Below are 21167 nucleotides of genomic sequence, written 5' to 3'. Positions count from 1 at the left end.
CAAATATGGATATAAAGTTGAAAAGAAAGGAGAAATTTATGACTAAAAAATATTTGCTGTTTTGTGGTTTTGTAAAAGTAGGGTTAGGACTCCACATTTTAAAGCTTTAATATAAGAGTTTCGACTGCTACCATGTTGGTTTTCTGAAGCTAGAGGTTACCTTATTTGGATGAGAGTGCTAGCACATGCTAGCAAGCCTTGCTAGAAAGCTTCTAAGTAACAGCCAGATAAAATACTAAAAGTTCACTTTCCCAAATTGAAGCACAAACTTCTTAGATGGCCTGCAACACACAGCAAGCCATGCAGCTCAAAAAGACACCAATGACACAAACACGGTGGAGAGGTCCAGTTCAGTGACTCCAATTAGCAAAGGTGAAGAGTAGCAGACGCTGGGCTACAGCTGCCTGTGTCACAACAAACCCTCAAAGAGGCCCCTAATGCCAGTATCATAGACAAAGCGTTATAAAATCATTCCGTCTCCCTCCAGTTGTTATGATGGGTTAAACTATCCAGAGAGGCCCAGTTCATTTTATTTAACTTCCACATGTTTTAATGCTGTAAATTTGGGCATTTTAACATGGGAGTCTGAGCCTGAAAATGTCTTTTGGTAATTTCATTTTGGATTCATTTTCCAGTCCTGGAAGTTGCTGCTAAAATCAAGGGATCCTGATCAAGGTGTTCAGATTCCCCCACTGGAGCTCCAGACGAAATCGTGAGTCACTGTAGCAAACAGTCTGCGCTGTCTGTAAGTATGAGTTTATACACATCTTACCATTTTTCACTCACATTAAAGGAAAGAAAATCAGTGAACAGCTAACATAACAATGGCTAACGTGCTTGACAAAAAAACATTTAAGTGGTAATTGCATGTAAAAGGACTCCACGTGATTGTTATGGTTATTTTATACCGGTCCTTTTTTATCCAACTGTATTTTTCTGTTGTGTTTCTTGTTGCACTTTATAACATGGTCTGTGACTAACAGTCTAATTCCCCTAAAATGAAACTGAATTTCCATTTTATTTTATTTAACATTATAATGTAATTATTTAAACCTACAAATACCTACTCAACGACACACTATAATAAGGAGGGAAATAATTCAAGTTTTTAGCAGGAAGAAGAAATATTATACAATAAGTAATTTTAAGTAGGGGAAAAGGATGCTGAAGAAGACGGCAAGACCTGGTCACTTGAAGAGAAATGGCAGCTAGAACTGAGTTGAACAGCTTCTCTGATGCTTTGAAAGATGCAGTAAGATAAATCTGTCGTGGTGTGTGGATGAAGCGGACTCGAGCGAAGATCTCCTTGCAATGATACAGTGAATTTATTTACAGAGTGAAACAATTACAGTCCAGTGAAATCCCTCGGCCGTGGCCCCCGTGGTCCATTCACCCAGCTCCCGTCTTCTACTCTCCACCTCCTAGTGCGAAGGACAAAAAAAAGGAGTAAATAGCAATCCGAAAGCGAGTTGGAAAAAGCACACAATCAAGACACTACTAACGAGCTTAGAATAATGATCCAGCGCTGACTGAAGCCTGGTCACTGCGTTAAATACACCGGGGTCTGATGGCGGATAATTCATGGCAGCTGGTGAATGTTAATTAATCGGCGGTGTGCCGAAGCTCCGAACGGAGCTACTTCCGGGTTGGTGGACCTGCCTCCGGGGAAGCGCGGCTCCATCTAAATAAACTCAAACATAAATGATCAGGTCGCCCAGCAGGGCTAGTCAGACCATGACAAAATCTGCCAAGTATTCTCTTGGCAAATGTGCAATTGCTGCATAATAAAATGGACAGATGTATTTCAGAATTCTAGGTCATCACACAATAGTACATCAGAGACTGTTCAGTTCTGTGTTTTACAGAAACATGGCTCACCCAAAAGACCCCCCAGAAGGTCTTTTCACTGTCAGGCTACATGGCCTAGAGATGTGACCACAGCATGAAAGAGTGCAAAACTGGCTACCCCAGAGATTACGTTTTTAACTAAACTATGGACATCAAATGTTCAGCATCTGGGAATCTGGTGCAGGCTATTTTATTTACCAGAAGAACTACAGAGTACAGCATTTACACCCTTGGTTTAAGTGCATGAAGCACTGAAATAAGTCTTTCAGCATTGTCAGCAAGTATTAAAATGCATAACCTGCTGCTGCCTTAGCTGATTCTAACCATTTTCATGAAAACTCTATCTTACTTAAATGTGAATATATAATCTTTCTTACTATAGGAAGCAGGACACTTGTTTAGTGATATCAAAAAGATATTTTCATGGTCCCCTGGTCTTCTTGTGCTGACCTGCTTTTTCTGATTGTTCTTGCTCTTTGTTGCTCTCTCACTCTGTGAGTGTGTATGTGTGTGTATGTTTGTGTATGTGTATCCACCATTCTGATTCACATACCTGGAGATGGTTGGTAATCTACTCACCTGTGTGCAATTGGTCATTACCTGTCCGGTGAAAGGAAGACAAAAATTATTCAGCAGGGAAGGACATGGCCCTCTTTGTGTAAGACAAAGAAGAATCGCATCTGGTAAATAGTTATATTGTGGTCAAACAGTCCACTTTATTGACTTATACTCTGGGTAGGCAAAACACAGGGCCATGGCTGTAATGGTTTAAATACTGCCCGAGCAACTTCAGGTTTCGGCTCTACATAGTCATCTTGCAAATACTGCTAAAAAAACTTGACCTGTATTTCTGTTCCTATCGAGCAATCACAAGTCTGTTTATCTCCAACACAACAAGGACACCACTGATTTTATGCCACCCAGTGCTTAAAGACCATAATTCAACTATCGACTGACCTCACAATAGGATAACAGGATAGAATTCAATCTGTTACTTATTCTGTTTCCATTGCAGATGATTACAATTACATTTTTTAAAAGCTGGATCTCTGTAACGCCTACCACCTGGTGCAGATAAAGAGAGACATAAATCAAAAACATCTTTCAACACTCACCTGGGGCACTCTGGGTATCTTGTGATGCTTTTCAGACTTACCAACACACCAGTATTGTTCCACAGCATAGTTAAAGATGTCCTCTGGTACTTCTTCAGTTACTTTGTCTTTGTCTACTTGGATGATACTTTCATCATTTCCAAAACCCTCTCTGAGCATCAAAAGACAGAGTAACATTTATTGCAAAACAAACTGTTTGTCAAGGGAGAAAAATATGAATTTCATATTGATTCTGTGGTATTCTTGGAGATCCTGGTTGGAAGAAGCAGAACCACTATTCATTGTATGTACTAATCACGAAAACTTTTTGTATTTCCAAGCAACTAAGGAGCTGAATGCTCGTCAAGTCCCCCCCCCCCCCCCCCCCCCCGATTTTTTTTTTATGTTTAATTTCATAATTACATAATAGCTCTGCCCAATAATATTAAGCCTGATTTCACCAGGATTCAACTCCTTATTCTGTCTCTGAGTTACAACCCATCCAATTCATTCTTGGGTCTGCAATACTCAGCTGAATGAGCCAGATCCTGGGATGAGAACCGATCTTTCAATCACCTACCATCGCCTGCCTGCTCTCAGGTAATCCAATGGGCCCATTCAATACAGTTTACCTGCCACGTGACTGTAGTCACACTATAACTGTTCTTCAGAGAGTTATTTTGTGGTCTTCATTGGTCAAAGATGCCCTAACCTTTATAAACTTCTAAGCTTCTAACTGACCATGTGCGCTCCATGGCATTCGTCTGGATTTCATTTTGGATTGAAGTCTTTAGGTCACATCCTAGGAAGCTGTTGGACGTTAGGTGGCATGGGTGCAGCCTTTGATATCTGGTGGACTGGCATAGCTATGGTCCTAAAGAGCATTCCTTGGTCCATAAGTCTGGATAAGTACTTGATCCAGGAATTTCACTGCAGGCACTCCAGCAGGCTCGGTGGGTTGCCAGGAGGGTTACGTTCTCTCTGTCTGTCTCTCTTTCTTCCATATTAGTGTGAATGTCTTTCATAAAGGCAGCTAAATGATATAGGTACAGCATCTTTTCAGATGGACTATGCCATTTATAGCTACTGATAACCCCTTCAAGACTTAAGGAACCCATACCATGCTGTCTGGGACAGATCACTCTCCAGATGAGATTTACACAGGATCTCAGTTTTCAGGTTACACCCCATAAGGCAACAGAGCCAGATAAAGTGTCAGCTGGAGCTCTGAAAACTTTTGCTGTACAAAAACATATTTTAATACTATGTTGGATTAGGTTTTCACTCTGTGCAACTTTTCTCAAAAAGACAAATACAAATCTCAAGAAATATTTCCCTTATGTAGTGCTCACGTCAGCACCTATGAAGCTCCTCAATCATGCAAGTGACTAGTTCATTTAATTTTGCGTATTCAACAGGTTGATGTACAAACCTCTGGGAGTTGCTCTCCTCTCAGTCTCACAAGTCTCACTGATAAGACTGATTTTCTTGTCTGGACAATAGTTCAGTTGTAACGCTGTCTATCCCAATATGTTAACAGCAAAGCTGTTCTGGACCTTTCTCACCTGCATCTGGATTTTAGAATTTTTGATAGAAAGACTTCCAATAGCTAGACTACTGACGTTTAGCAGTATCAGCAGTGCTGAAAAAAACAACAACAACTAAACACTGGAAGCCTCCAGTACTGCTTTATCAAGCCTAGTCTCTTTTACTTCAGTACTGATAACTGCCTAGTTACCCATAATTTCAGCTGCATTTCATTTTGCAGGTGACACAACCATCCTGGGACTTATCAAGAGAAACCATAAATCAAATTACTGGTAATGAGACGCTTACCCAAGAGAAAGAAGACAGTCTTGTCTTCTACACCAACAAGACCAAGAAGCTAAACCTGGATTTTAGGAGCAAACCAAACCATCTGCCAACTCTGCTGATTAAAGGTACTGATGTGTAACGTGTGTACACCTTTAGGTTTCTGATCCTGTTCATCACCAATAATCTGAGTTTGTCAGAAAAAACTTTCTTACTTTTGAGAAAGCATAGCAGAAACTCAGTTCTGTCAGGTGACTGAATAAAGCCTGTCTGAGCCATCAGCCTTCTGTCCAGGACTATAGACATGTTATTGAGAACATTCTCGCCAGCTGTCTCATTGTATGGTAGAGGAATGCCAAAATAATAGAGAGAAAGGCCCTTTCAAAGAAGCATTAAAACCTTAGAGACGACTGAAAGAAGCACACCTCTTAACAAGAGAACAAACTGCAGCCCATCCTCACACACGCTACACACCCCATCACAAAGGTGTAGAAGCTCAGATATCCCCGACCAGAAAGCATCAGAGCATCAGCAGCTATCAGCCTACTGGTGAAAGACATTCATGAAGGAGTAAAATAGCTACCAGTAAAGATTCCTCTTATGCTATGATAACAGACTGACAGATCAGCTTAATTTTAAAAACACACAAAGACACACACACCACCCTGCACCAGGAAACACTGTTGAAAGGGTTAAATTTATAGTGTTAATAACAGCTTATTAGACTTTTAATAGTATTAATTATGAAACAACTATGTGTGAATCTAAACACAGCAATCCACCTAACATAGAAGAGTGGGCTGACACATTCATCTTAGCAGAAAATAATAATCCTTAATGAACGGCTTGAAGCAGGCCACTACTTCTCATCAGTCATTGTTTCATATCGGCAGATGACCCACAGGACATAGATATAGGCTTGGATTGCCAGTGAGTGCGACTGCATGCCATGCATGAACGCAACAAGAGCTCAGCAGGATTAGTGCTGCCTTAATGCTTCATGGCATAGATTCAACGAGGTGCTGGAAAGATTCCTTAGAAAGTTTGTTGGCATCAAACAGTTGCTGCAGATTTGTTGGCCACACATTCATGATGTGACTCTCCCATTCCACCACATGCGAAAGGTGCTCTATTGGATTCATTTCTGGTAACTGTGGAGGACATTTGAGTACAGTCATGGTTAAGAAACCAGTCAAACTTGCCTGTCAGATACCAACAACTATGCCACATTCAAAGTCACTTAAATCACCTTTCTTCCATATGGTGATGCTCGATCTGAACTTCACCAGGGCGTCTGGATCATATCTGCCTACACTGAGTTGCTGCCATATGATATATGCAGTGAACAAGCAGTTGAATATGTGTGTGTATATATATATATATATATATATATATATATATATATACACATTAGGGGTGCAACGATACACAAAATTCACGGTTCGGTTCGGTTCGATACTTTGGTGTCACGATTCGATATTTTTTCGATACAAAAAATGTTCATGCCTTTTTCATTTGTCATTTATTTAAATTATAAATATATATTTTAACTCAAAAGTACAGTTTTTAAATTTAATGTTGCTGAAAAAACAAAGTAATAAAAAAATTAATCTACCTGATCGAGAAATCACTCATCTTTGGAAAAGAGAGTTTATTACAGAGAAATGGCTCTTTCCAAAATAAAAGCTATACTATACGCTTCTTCTGGGCTATATTCTCAGCAGCATATTAAACATATCAGGTCCCCATAAGGAGAATCGTGTGCTAACGGCTGTCTAAATGACTTGGGTAAAGTTTGTAGCATGCGTGCTTGTTGTTTTTGTCTGCTTCCACTTGTCTTTGCACTAGGATGATGTCGGAGTAAATGTGCAGTCATATTCGTTGTGTTCCCACTAGTGCTGTCAGCCTTAATCTCGTTGAAATGACGTTAACGCCACAACACGGCAAATCTCCGTTAACGAGCTACCCCTGATCGCCCTGTGCATGGGGCTAGACGACCAACACGTTAACGAGCTAACTGCGCTAACACACTAGTTCCCACCCATGTAATTGAGCATTGCGTGGCACATCCAACATACTGTTTTACTTTAGTCCACGACGCGCTTACCTTCAGGGTCATACGTCACATGAAAACCAAAATAATTCCAAACGCCAGATCTGAATGAGGGTGGGCGAGGTCCAATTTGCCATGTTGCAAGGAGAGCTTAACTTCTGTCTCGCTAGCTTGCCCTGCGCTCAGTGAATCTGTGTTCGACTACTCCGCCTAGGCTGCACTGTCGAGCGCAGATCCACTGAGCGCTCAACACAGACAGCATAGTCAGAAGGAAAGTTGATAAAATAAATTAAAAATCTTGTATTGTTTGATACATATGCGTACCGAACTAAAAGCACTGTATCGAACGGTTCAATATCGATATGAGTATCGTTGCACCCCTAATGTATATATATATGTATATTAGGGGTGCAACGATACACAAAATTCATGGTTCGGTTCGGTTCGATACTTTGGTGTCACGGTTCGATATTTTTTCGATACAAAAAAATGTTCATGCCTTTTTAATTTGTCATTTATTAAAATTATAAATATATATTTTAACTCAAAAGTACAGTTTTTAAACTTAATGTTGCTGAAACAAAAGTAATTAAAAAAATAAATATATCTCAGGGCTCTCAAAATTTCAAAATCCCTGGTAGCCCTTCGGGCAGGGACTCTTCAGTTTTTGGTAGCCCAAAATAAATGTAAGTAGCCCGAATAAAAAAGAGAGCAATTTTTTGATTGATGTTTTGTTTCCTGTTTTGTTTCCTTTACAATATTATACATTAAAGTATAATATTGTAAAGGAAACAAAACATCAATCAAAAAATTGTTGAAAAACAAATTACAACATTGTATAAAAATTACAATCATCAACTCAAATACTTGGTTCTAATTGAACAGAAATTTCTATGAACTTGTAAGAACTGTGTAGGACATGAATCAGTCTGTGTCAGATCCTGAATTTGAAATTTCCACTGAAGTCACGGGTAAGAGACAAGTGGAACCAAGATCTAGGCCATTTGATTTTTGAAGTTTGCAAAGACTGCTAAATTTTGCCAGTGGTAGTTCACTCTTTGCAACATAGCACGCTGTTCTAAACAGATTTTTCAGGTTTATTTTTAGTATGTTATTTGCAATTGGTGTTTGTTCTGGGAAAGATATTGCAGACTGAGCAATAATGCATTTCTTGCATTTCTCATGGGTTCTAATGGGGGCCTTTCTTAAAATGTCTGGTCCCAGTAACAAAGGCGCTTGTCGACTCAGAAATCGAGAGAAAACCAACAACACACCCGGCAGAACATTATGTTATTTACACGGGTGCACATAAGTGGTCCGCATGTGCGCATTCGCTGTCAAAATAAAAGACGCGCACCAGATAAGAAGTTGCAACGCACGTTTGCGTCCATATAAAAAGCACTGTTTTTGTCCGCTAGAGTGGGATTTTCACGGCACATTCCGCACCACGTCTCTGTGCGTTCATCATTTGTTTGAAGCCAGCTCACCTCCTGCAACCACTTTTCCGAGAATACGCGCTTCTTTTGTGGTTCTGACTCCTTCTGACATTTCTTTGGAGGTAGAGGAACACCAAAGTAATTGCTTAAAGGAGCTTGCTTCTTCGACATCTTTAAGAGTTTTAAACAAATGTCTGTCCTCCTCCAGAAAATCTTATGTATGCAAACACGCGTTGCAACTTCATATCTTGTGCGCGTTTTTTTTTATTTTATTTTGACAGCGAATGCGCACCTGCGGACCACTTATGTGCAGCCCCGGTTATATAGCTCGTCATATTGCAGCCACAGAAATTCTTTTGTCCATGAAACCATAAAGCTGCACTTTCTTTTTGCCTTATAGTCTGATTTGTCATAACTTTTCCGTTTTGTGGTAAGCTTTTCTTTGGCTGTCACTTCTTCACCCTGACCTCTCTTATTTGGCTCAGCAGAACTAAAATATATATCCTGCTGCTTTTACACACACACACATAACGCTCAGTGATTCTCTGCGCGATCAACCTCTCACATGTTTAAGCTTGCTGCGGGAGATTTCACTTGTCATGTTTGCATAGTAAGCTAACGATTGATAAGACGATGTCAGAGGAATTGGTGCACAAATTATCATCACTCACAGATCAGTGCCGTCGCTCTCTATACACAGTTCGCGCGATTGCAAAGTGAAAGCAAAAAACAAGCGCAAATTCAAACGAGATTTCAATATGTCACATATTGACAGTGGCTCACCGATGCCAATGACATAATTACCCAGCTACATTTCTGAAAGAATGCAAAAGCATTGACATATATTTTTCCTTCCTACAATCTTGTATTGTTCGATACATATGCGTACCGAACCGAAAGCACTGTATCGAACGGTTCAATATCGATACGAGTATCGTTGGACCCCTAATGTGTATATATATATATATATGTATATATGTATATATATATATATATATGTATGTGTGTGTGTGTGTGTTACATTAACGTATATGTTATATATGATACAGTTTCATCAAAAATTCATGCAAAATATTAATGCATATGTTGTCAGTTTAAGCACTCTTATGCAAATTAAAGTGCCAATTAAGCCAGAATTGACTGTAACCATCACAATAAAACAAAAATACCCAGGAGAGGCCAGGTACAGCATGAAATTTTGACCATAACTTATTACAATAATTGTATTTGTTCACCTAGTGTTGCTGATAGCAGGGTGGGGACACAAGGCAAGCACTCTAATTCACAAATGGCACAATCAGGCTAATGTTACAGTCAGCTGGCCGTCGAAAAATGCCACAATCGCGTTGATATGGCCTATGCTGAGTTGTTTTTTTTAAATATCAATAGTGGCTGCAAAAAGCAGCATAGCTTTTAGGTGAGCTTTGAACACAGCCACGCCAAAAAAAAAAAAAAAAAAAAATAGGCAGAACACAGAGCAAGTACCGCCATTAAGAACATCACCATAATTAACACAGCCATAATTAAAAGAGTTTGCTGAGTGTGTGTGGAGTAGAGGTCAAGTGAGTATAGCAGTGCACCTGATCTGTGCTGCCTAAACCAACTCACAGTCGTTGCTTCATTTAGTGACAACACAACAAACAAGCAGCACAAATTGGCAGATAATTCCTGGTAACACCTTTAACATCACCTGAGCATGTTGCTACTTAGCTGGTGCAATAGTTTGGTTGTGTTTGACAGCACACATTCAGGTGTTTACCAGCTCGACAATCCTGTCAAATTACTTACTGCTCTTTTTGCTCTTGCAACATAAGTGATAAAAATACACATATGTAAAATGTTAAAAAAACCCCAAAAACAATTATGCATATAGTAGTGTGATTTAATAATTTTTACTGCCTCAGATAATAAATACATAAAAGAAGAGAAAAATGATAGCAAATTAAAAGGGGAAGCAAAATTAATGAATGTTTTGACAACACACAGCACAAAAAAAAGCCTTGAATAGCAGAATCTTATTTTCACTTACATCAGCATATGTTGGGTGACTTTTTTTTAAACGCCACCAAGTCCCTCTGTAGTGAGCTCTGGGAATTGTGACCATATGGCAATGATAGGTCACGGTAGACAGAGGTCCAGAGAGAGTACTTGAACAAACCTTTGCTGGCAGGTAAAATTAAAAACACCCTGTCAAAATGCAAACAGAATTAACTGCCTGCTTTAATCCCAAGGGGTTGGTACCTTGCAGGTTCTTATCTGTCTGTGTTTTGGCCTGTGGCCCTGGTCTGGCAGAAGAGCAAAGCATAAGGTAAATGAAATGGAGAACATGGTCAGGCTTGGTGGGTGGCAGACAAAGGGCAGAGGGGTGCCATCCTGCCAGTCCCAATCTTGGACAGAAAGGGTTAGGGGGGCAATGGAGGCAGTGTCTGAGCTGGATGAAACAGTCCTAGACATCAAACAGCATGAGTTCTTACAAGGCTCATTAGGAAAGACACTGCAAGTCTTTTAGTCGCCTCTTTATTGTGTTAAACAGACACACACATCTCTGTTCCCATGGTGAAGTGTTCATCTACAGGATGGGGTGGGATTTTGGTTGGGGGGGGGGCTTAAAAAGAAGCAAAACAACACATTCTCACAGTAGTTTGTAAACACTCACAAGGATTAATGCATGGGTTTTTATGCGCACCACCTGGTTATTCATTTTTTGTGTACATTGGGACAAAAGGAGAATAAGAATATTCAGATTGTGCATTTGTGAATAGTTATGTTTGCATAGGAGGGGCATTTCAGTTGTCATGTTGAGGCATTTTAGGCATTTGCATGTGCTGTGCTGTTACACTGTTTGATGCTTGAGTGGTTGAGATGCAGCTCTCTTAGTCATAGGGACGCCCTGTAACGTCTGAAAACAACAAACAGTAATTTTTTCACACTCGTGTTTGAAGTATGGGTCGTTAATAAAACCTACTTACTCGCTGTAGTTGTTTTGATTGTGTGTTGCTGCCGTGAGTCACAAGATCCTGTTGAAGCTGTGAGAAAATATTAGAGATTTAAGGTGCACATTTGATTATGCTGGCAAATCAGTGGCAAAAGTGGAAAATCTGTCTATGACCATGTGACAAGCCCTTATGATCCAAGTCCTAGAGGAACTTTCCAAGTGTGTTTAAGAAGGGGAAAGAGTGGGAGACATTTAGTGGATATACTGATTGTGTTCATTTTATTGATATTTTCATTATTGTTTTCCTGCTGCTAATCTATGACAGTTGTTATATGGGTTATAGATACACTGCTGTTATACGGCAATAGGTAGTTAATTGAATTTCATTGGAATGGGAGGGGCTACACCAATGTTAGTTGCAGCTCTTCCTGACATTGTCGGGCATAAACTGGTCCGTGGCGCAAAAAAGGTTGGGGACCGCTGCTTTAGAGCAGTGTTTCACGCCTATCCCTGGCACTGGTTTTGTGTCAGACAATAGCAGTGAGCAGGCCGGAGTCACTTTACTGCTAAGGGCCTAATTGAAGTTGTTTTCTTAGTTGTCTTAGCTGTTATTTATCTTTTTTTTCTGTTTTCTTTCCTTTTTTGCTTAAGTCATCTTCAGAATAGATTCCTGCTGCGAATATGAAGCATTTATCCACGGTATTAAAGGAAAAACTGGAATAAGGTCGCCGGTTTGATCCCCGGGCTCTCTGTCCTGGTCGTTGTGTCCTTGGGCAAGACACTTTACCCTACCGCCTACTGGTGTTGGCCAGAGGGGCCGATGGCGCGATATGGCAGCCTCGCTTCTGTCAGTCTGCCCCAGGGCAGCTGTGGCTACAACCGTAGCTGCCTCCACCAGTGTATGAATGTGAGAGTGAATGAATAGTGGCATTGTAAAGCGCTTTGGGTGCCTTGAAAAGCGCTGTATAAATCCAATCCATTATTATTATTATTATTATTATTATTATTATTATTATAAGAAGAAATTTGACACTGTTGAACAGTTTAATGCAGTTTAATGTGTTGTTGGAAAAGTCTTACAAAACAGAAAAATGCTCTGTGCAGGCAAGGAAGACACTTCCAACTGGAATACATTTGTTTAAAAGTTTTTGCTGGCTGTCACAAAAAAAGATATTTTTTTGTCCATGTGGAGCAAATAAATAAATAAATAAAAAATAAAAGATTGCATTTCATATTTTTTAATAAATTATCATGAAAATAGCAGATGTCTGTTTCTTCTACAACAATGTGTTACATGTAGGCTGGCTGCTAATAAGCAGCATTTTTCATGAAGGAGAACTGCTGGTATATTATTGGTGTCACCAAAGTAGCAAAATCCTTTATCATATCAGGAGAAACTTTTGCCCCCAAATGGCAAATACAGACAAGCTGCACTTAGAGGAAGAAACCAAAAGAAGCTCACAAAAATATGATGGACACATGAAAGGAGCTAACAAATTCAGCTAACTGGCATCCAAGCAAATATGACCCACATTTGTAGCTGTGGTGATGTAAGTACTTTAGAGTTGACATTTCTTTTCATGAATAGTTTACAGTGTTTTGTTGTTTTTCTGTTTTCTCTGTGTAAGTCAAAGTGTCTGTGATTCTTTAGACAGACAGGGAATTGATGCAAACACCATTTAATAAGGGATGTTTTTTTTAGTTTATTTCTTTTATATATATTAAATTATATAACAGATTATAATAAGTGATAATGAAAGCAGTCATTAAAAAAGACACTTATTTATCTCTGTCACCTTAATGTTGCAGATACTTTACTGTAACTACTTTGTTAAATCCACATTAGCAAATATTTTACCCACTCAGGGCAGCCCTTTTTAGGGGAAAATGTAGGCATATGCAGCTGCTTATTTATACATTCAGCAATGATCCTTCACTGCTGTATGATAGTTAAACATTCACTCAGTTTGCAGTACAATTAGCACCTTATACATACAAGTAATTTGAAATTCAGAGCTTGATTATTACAGCTTAAAAAAGAAACCAGTGAAATACACCACAGGACCTCCTTTCCAGGTAAATACAGATAACAGGGTCATTAATGCTTTTCCTCTGCAAGAGAAGTAAAATTTACACTTGCCTCTTGACTAAGTACACCTGTTTAACCTCTCATTAATACAAATATTTAATATGCCAATCACATAATAGCAATTTGATGTATGTAGCGATGTAGAAATGATCAAGATGGACTGCTGAAGTCCAAACACAGCATCAGAATGAGGGAGGGAGAACGGTGATTCAAGTGACTTTGAATGTGGGATGGTTGTTGGTACCAGACAGGTTGAATATTTCAGTAACTGCTGAAATGAACATCATGTAACGCATGTAGTTTTACCCCTTCACTATTTTTCGCTGTATTCTGGAGGAAAGAAAGACGAAGCTGACAGATGACAGATTTCAGGTCATATCTTATACACGCTGTGTTGTCTCATCATTTTTTATTCAAAGAAAGTTGGGTCAAAATGACCTAAAATATGACCAAAAACCTTTAAATTCATCTTTTGTTGTTGAACAAAAAAACAGAAGATGGGAGCCAGTGAGGGGGTGCATTTTTGCAGATCTGCATGCAGAGACTCTGTTGAGGAGGACGCAGGGAGTTAACAGGCGATCAGAGGGAAATGGGCAAAATGTGGACAGTTTGACGAGAGTTGCTTTACTTGAGAGAACGGTGGTCTGAGGTGTGGGGGCGGCTGGTAGCAAACCAAGAATCCAGAGACGTTTTGGTGCGAGAGTGGTCAGGTGGGTGAACAGGTGAGCAATCCTTTTAATTAGACACAGAGAGCCAATACTAGGATTGTGAGGTTAAGGCTGAGGAGCACAGGAGGCTGCTGACATGGAGTCTTCAGAGGTGCTTTGAATCCAGATGAGGGGCTGACAAATGACATAAAAATGATTACAATCAGTACAACATGCTTGATTGAGGAATGAGAAACAGGTGCAGGGAAGGTGTTATCCCAGGAAAGCCCCTCCCAGGAGTGAACTCAGCAAGAGCACTCAGTGGGCCTTTCCACCTGTGACCAAGCAAAACTACGGTGGCCCTGAGAGGCCAAATGGACTGCAACTTACGAAAACAACAGCAATAAGAAAAACGCTGCTAAAAGCACACAAAACACAACTGAAATAGGAAAAACTAAAATGGAAATAGGAAAAAACAGATTTCCAAAAGCACAAGAGACAATAACCTGACGGACCAGTTGCAGGAACCAAAATATGCTAAGAATTGCGCTCTCTAACTGGTGGGGAGGCTGTTATATCTTTGCAGGTGGTCTCCTCACTACAGGAGCTCACTCTGCAGGTGGGGGGAGAGATATAGGAGAGGTGGAGAGTGAACTCAACCTGGGTGTCTATTGTCTTGTGTAGTTTGGGAGATGATTGGATGATGGGGTGGGTGCAGTTTTCTCTGGGGTGGAGTCGGGTGGGCTGCCCCGGACTCTGTGGGGCTGGGCCGTGCTGCTGCTGCGGGCCCTGGTCCGGATGGGCCTGGGTCCCCTTGCCCTGGTGGGTTCCAGAGTGTGGGGGTGCCTACTGGGGTCAGCGGGGGAGCTGGCCCCAGGGAGGGGCCGCTTGCCCCTCCCTTTCTTTCCTCCCCATCCTCAGCTACCTCCCTCTTCCCGCTCTACCACACCCATCCACACACGCAGGGCTTGGGGTGCAGGTATGTCACCAGGGTGCAGGGGAGGCACTTCCCCTCTGTCCCCTTCTGGCCGCCTGTGCCTCAATTTTATTCTGCAACCTAGACATCCACATTACTCACACTCTCACATAACACATACATATAGGGCCTTGGGGGTGGGCACATTTTACAGCATCCAATCCAGAGGATGGTCGGTGTACTCCAACCCACCTCTGGCGCTGGTGCCCTACCCTCAATTTTAAATGCTTTAGACACTAAGGGTTTTCGGGAGGAGCCGTGCTGCTCTCTGAGAGGAAGCTAGTACCATGCTCTCCTGAGTTTTAAATGCACTTTAGAACAGCACACAGCAACACTATATATGAGCGGGCGTAGGGAGGTTTGAGGTCTTCAGCCGTCAGGGCTGGGGGGCTGGGAGGAGGTGCTGGCCGTCAGACTGGGGTCTGGGATGCGGGGCCTCCCTGCTACTGCAGATAAGGAAGTGGTCCGCTTGCCTCCACCCCAGAGAGAAGGGCTACATCTTCTGGGTCTAGGTGCGGCTTGCCCCTCTGAGGGCAGATGTACCTGGACCTGGGATATAGAGCATGTTTGGGGAGTCTGACTGTCTGTGCAGTGTCTATTTGTGTCTGTCTACACGTTGGGTGAGTGCCGAATATTTGGTTGTGTATATGGGGGTGGGAATGCACGTTTGTGTCTGCGTGCGCCTGTTCGTCTGTGTCTAAATGTCAGGTTGGGTCTTAGACTCAACCTCTCTGGGTACATCTCAGGCCCTCTAAAGTACGGAGGCCTATCTCCCCTCACCACACTCCCTGCCGGTGGCTGATGCCCACAGTCGTTGGTGGTCCTTGTCGCTCATGCGTTCATGTATGTACCGGCTCACTCCTGGTGGCCGATTGGCGGGGCCTGGCGCCTGTGGCCCGGCTGGGCTCCTTCCAGGGAGTGGGGTGCCCTCAGGCCTCTGGGCCTGAAGCTCGGTCCTCTCTGGCACAGCTGGCTGCCGGCAGAGCCCACGGGCACGCCACTGCAACCCCCTCTGGCCTCTGCTCCGTGGCTGCTGGGTGACCTCTCGTTTGGGGCTCTACTCAGCTCTTCCCAGGAGGGTGGCACGGTTCCCCCCCTTTGGTGGTCCTCCTCGGGTCCTTGTACTCTGGGGCCTCTGGATATCTGGGGCCTGGATCTCCTCCATACCTGCTTCATACCCTGGAGGACGGGGCTATGGCTCCCCACACTCCCTAGCAGATCGTTACATGGAGAAACCTTTGGAATACAAGCGTGCTGATCCACACAGGTATGCACACAGGTGTACACACGGGTGTTCACAGACGCGGACTACACCTTTCTTGGCTGCTGCCTCAAAGCACATTGTGCGCTGTCTATCTTGCGTGCTGCAGAATATCGTTTATTATTTAGTATCTACTGTTATCTACTGCTAGCTAGTTTATTGTGATGGTGCTGTTTTTTTTATTATGTTGCTCTTTGTTGTTTGCTTTCTCTACTGTTTTTTTTTCTCCATACAGGTGACCCAGGTGTTTTGTTTGTTTTTTGTTTTTTTTTCTTTCTTCCCCCCCTTCTCACCGTCTCTTCTCCCCTTTGGTTTTCCTTCTCTCCCTCTCTTTCTTTCATTCTTTCTCCCTGTCCTATCCCCCAGTTATGTCTGTCCCGTTTGTAGCAACCGAAAATAAAATAAATTCATAATTATAATAAAGGTCAATCAAATGGACCAATATGGCAAGGCCATGATGATCCACTTGGTAAAATAAATCTGCTTGGCATCTTTCTTGGCCTTAAGACAACAATTCTGATGGCTAAAGATCCAAACGGGACACACAAAAAAAAAAAAAAAAAAAAAAAAGAATTGCGCTGGGAGACACTTCAAAGAAGTGGAGGATCTATTGGTTTTGTGAGGAAAGAAAAGTGTGTGTAAGTATGTTGGTAGCCTAACTATTAATTTTTAGGTTAATAGTAAGGCTAACACACTTACACACAATCCGTCATCAGTATTATATGAATCATTACTTACCTAGCATGTTTTGGTTCCTGCAACTGGTCTGTTCGGGTATTGTCTCCCCAGAAACACTTCCTTTGTACTTTTGGAGATCTTTTTTTTTCCAATTTCTGTTTACTTTTTTCCTATTTCCGTTGTGTTTTGTGTGCTTTTGCAGCGTTTTTCTTATTGCTGGTGTTTTCTTGAGTTGCAGTCCGTTTGGCCTTTCAGGGCCACCGTACAAAACAGTGATCAATAGAAACACAGTTCTGCAGGACTACCAGCGACAACTGGACAACAGCACTCATTCATACAGGGATTTTTAAAAAATACCTATACTTGCAGTTATAATGCTTCGCTCTAAGGTTGAGGGCTATCTTAAAGACGAATTGCTTTTCTACTTCACATGATGCTTGCATCACTATTACAAAGGCATCCAGTCCAAACTTCCATTAGCAGCATCTTCCCTGTGGAGAGGGTCGTCAGTATGAGAAAATCACTTCTAATTTTTAGACATATTGACATTTTCCAACTGCTGATTGCTGATTGCTGTCACACAGAGACATTGTTTTATAATAACACACTCCTTTTGTATCAAAGCTCTGGAGAGTTTACATTTAAAGTAATTTTGATGCTAAGCACACAAGCTTTTTTAAGGAGACTTTCAAGATTGTGACATTAAATATATATTATACAGCGTCTATAGAAATAGGTCTGTAATGTATTCCCTAGAAACCTTATTAGTGTATCTGTCTGAATATCACTTTTGTCCATTCTGATAGATATCAGTGGTGCCTAGAGGATGAATCCTAATTGCATGAGCATATTTCGTTTTATTCCCTAGCATAGCTAAACTGATAACTTCTTGCTGGACACAGCACAGTCGCTGTGATAACAGTAACTGCACTATAACAATAGACCTATAGTTGTCAAGAAGAGAAGTCTCTCTCTGAGAATCCCTGAAGGTAATTTCAGTTTCCTTTCATTATCATCTGTAGATTCTTTTTTTCTATCATTGGCCAAAACCTCTGTTTAACAATAGAAAATACCTTTTTTTACAGTCTGCACACAAAATCAAGGTAAAGACGCATACCTTGACTTTAATTTAATTATTTACTGGTCAATATTCTACTTCTGTTCCTAAATTCACCACCTGTAAAAGACGTGCATATAAACTGATGAGCACAATGTTCCAGCTACTGACTACTGAGAGATTACACAAGTAATGTTGATAACCTGTCAAGGCCTGGGATTTTTAGAAGACAAGAGAACAAGTTGTAATTCTTCTTTTTTAAATGTATTTCTTGTTTTCTTTAGGGAGGGAGATAGATAGATAGATAGATAGATAGATAGATAGATAGATAGATAGATAGATAGATAGATAGATAGATAGATAGATAGATAGATAGATAGATAGATAGATAGATAGATAGATGTGTTAATTTGTTTAGGAGACAGTCAGAAAGACCTAATGTGTTTTCCACACTTAATTGTTTCACCAGTGGAGTATAATATTGTTTGGCGCAATGCCCTGGGGGCGTTATAAATGTGGTTCTGGTATATTAGGAAGACACTATGCTGGTAAAAATCTCAACATTTCGCAGCATACAAAATTAATTTAGTATTTAATAGAAAATCAAAATGCTGTCTACTCCCTCTTGGGTATAATTTCCCATTTGCGAAAATTAAATGGAAATTTGAAACAAAGTTATGAAAGATCACAACTGGTCAAGTGTTTGCTAACAAGCCCCCGTGTGTCTATTAAAACCTATGGATAAAAGACTGTGATTCTTCATTTTATTATATGACATGTGGCGGCTGCCTCACATAACACGTGAAATACTGGAAGCTTTGCCAGAGTTGGGCATCTGGGAGGTTTCTTTCTTTCTTTCTGTACTTGTACTGATTTTGCAAGTATCCACATGTAAAACGGAAAGCAACAAAATGTCTCCTTCTTCTGTATCTCACACGGTGTGCACCCACAATCTGCAACTTCCTGCACTGTGTAACTCGAGCGATGCAGAGAGAGAGATAAATAGGCAACGCTGTGCATGCACTGGGAGACCAAGATGTGGAGGAAAGCTGTCCTTTTGCTAAGTTAGTAACAATCTGGTAACCTGAAGTGTATTGATGACTGACGATGATTGAAGCAATCATTTTCTGTATGACTTTAACAGCTGCTCACATCACTGTGGAGCAATTTTGGCCAGCTCTTTGCTTAAATGTTGCTTCGGGTTATTGAGATTTGCAGGTTTTCATTCATGCACAGGTCTCCTAATGTCCTATCACGGCATTTCAAACAGGTTGAAGTTGTAGATTTGCTGCTGTGTTTGGGTCATTGTCCTTTTGCATGACCCTGTTTCTGCCAAGCTTTAGCTGTTGCACTAATAACCTCACATTTGACTTTTTTATGGTTGAGTGTTGGCTGTAGCTTAAGAGGTAGAGCAGGTTATCTACTAATCGGAAGGTTGGTGATTTGCTCCCTGGCTGCTCCAGTCGGCATGCCAAATGTCCTTGGGAAAAATACTAACCCCAAGTTTCTCTTCGATGTGTCCACTGGAGTATGGATGTTAGATAGAAAGCACTTATGTAGACAACGTGTAGAAAAAAGCAGTTGTATGAATGGGTGAATGAGGCAAGTTCCATAAATCACTTGAAGAGCTCAGGTAGAGAAGACAAGTGTTATATATGAACAATTTACTCAGTGACTGCAAGGGGCCCAGGTCTTGTCATCTAACATGCTAGCTCAAAACTACAGAGTCTTAGATGCTGCTCGTGGGTTTTTTGCAGATTGTATGGTGACCATAGTGACATTGCTAGGAAGTGCACAACTCCAAAAATCGTGTGGCATTGTGTTAGCGCACACCTGAATACTCTAGGAAAAGTCCTGCTGGAATTCCTATATGAGCAGTAAAGGTATACTCAGTTTTTCATAGGTCTGCATAGACTCCAATGACAACTTTCTTTTTCACATAATTGTATATTGGGAAGATAAACATAATGTACAGATAGTGTTTGAGAGTGTTTAGTAGTGTAGATTAGAAACAGTTTAAATAAAAAATAGTGACATGTTCAATTTAGTTTTATTTATGTAGCCTCAAGGCCCTTCATATTAGGGTGACTGGATTGTATAAAAGAAATGTCCCTCCATCCAAAGTTACTTTTATTCAGTCTGAAACCAAAAGAACATGATTACAGAAAACTGGGCAAACATAATTTTAATATTGTTTAGCATTAAAAACATTGTTTTGTAAAACTGAAAGACCAAAGGCTAAGCACTGGCAGAGATAAATGATGTTAAGCCTTCTATAAATACGAATTACTTACAAACACTGAACCACAAAGGAAAAACATTTGAACAGATCTAAAAACCATTTTTAAAATCAATAATACATTTGGATTTAACCATGCAGTTGCTTATTTGATGATGCTGTTGACTTGATTGTGTCGATTTTACTAAGCTATCCTCTGCTGGTGTGCTTTCAGATGCGTCTACCCTCACAGGAGAAAAAAAAAGTGTCATTTCCCCCTTTCTGATGAATTATTGGCCGCTAATTTCCATTTGAAATCTACAGTCTAATTAACAGGTTTGAAACTACATCAACAGTGGTGATAACCACTGTTTTATTAATAGAACATGCCTTTCGCACAGTGCACACAAAGCCAAGGCAAAGATGGATGTCTTGGCTTTAATTAACCAGAATTATTTACTGACTAGGGCTGGCTTGTGGGAGCATCACTCATGTAATGGATATATTAGCAGAGACTGAAGGGATTAGCTTCTGTGGAATTAACAGACTGTGGGCAGTCCATCACGTGAAGTGAAGTTACTATATAATATTTATATAAAACAATACCATATAGAATTTAGTGTGTGCATATGTACAGTGTGTTGTGTATACATGCTGGCTGTCCGTGTGCCATTTATGTTTTTTTCAGCAAAAAGAAAAATATACTTTGCATCCTTGACAAGAAGGATAACAGAATGATGCCATCTGTTGTTCGCTGTGAACCACATGCCAACCATTTTTCTCTTTCCTTCCCGAAATCCTAAATCAGCTTTCTATACAATGATCTTCGTTTCCCATCCAACTGGACCACACTGCTGTCACATGTGCTTTTCAAGTTTCTCTCAATTTCTGTGCCTTTGTATTGGTGTCACACCAAAATCTTTATGATCATGGAGGGGGAATATGAAAGACAGCGGAAGCTTTTCCCTTAAGCTATATAGAGAGTTTTAGTGCTATCGTTCAATCTGGACCATTTCCAGGGTTTCCATTTTTCTAAGTGTGCCTCATTTCACAGCATGGGAAC

At 40.8% G+C, this 21167-nt stretch overlaps 1 long non-coding RNA gene across 1 annotated transcript; it reads right to left on the bottom strand.

Moving 5' to 3' along the window:
- Nucleotides 1-1354: 1354 nt before the first annotated feature.
- LOC113019757 (uncharacterized) lies at nucleotides 1355-6892 on the bottom strand. The gene is made up of 4 exons (XR_003272107.1): nucleotides 6862-6892; nucleotides 3005-3114; nucleotides 1503-2448; nucleotides 1355-1421 (listed from the first exon to the last, which is right to left on the bottom strand). It is a non-coding gene; the product is annotated as an uncharacterized LOC113019757 (long non-coding RNA).
- Between the last annotated feature and the right edge of the window lie 14275 nt (nucleotides 6893-21167).

This window comes from Astatotilapia calliptera, chromosome 1, assembly GCF_900246225.1.
Source record: "Astatotilapia calliptera chromosome 1, fAstCal1.2, whole genome shotgun sequence".
NCBI lineage: Eukaryota > Metazoa > Chordata > Actinopteri > Cichliformes > Cichlidae > Astatotilapia > Astatotilapia calliptera.
This window is presented reverse-complemented; position numbering and strand designations above follow the sequence as displayed.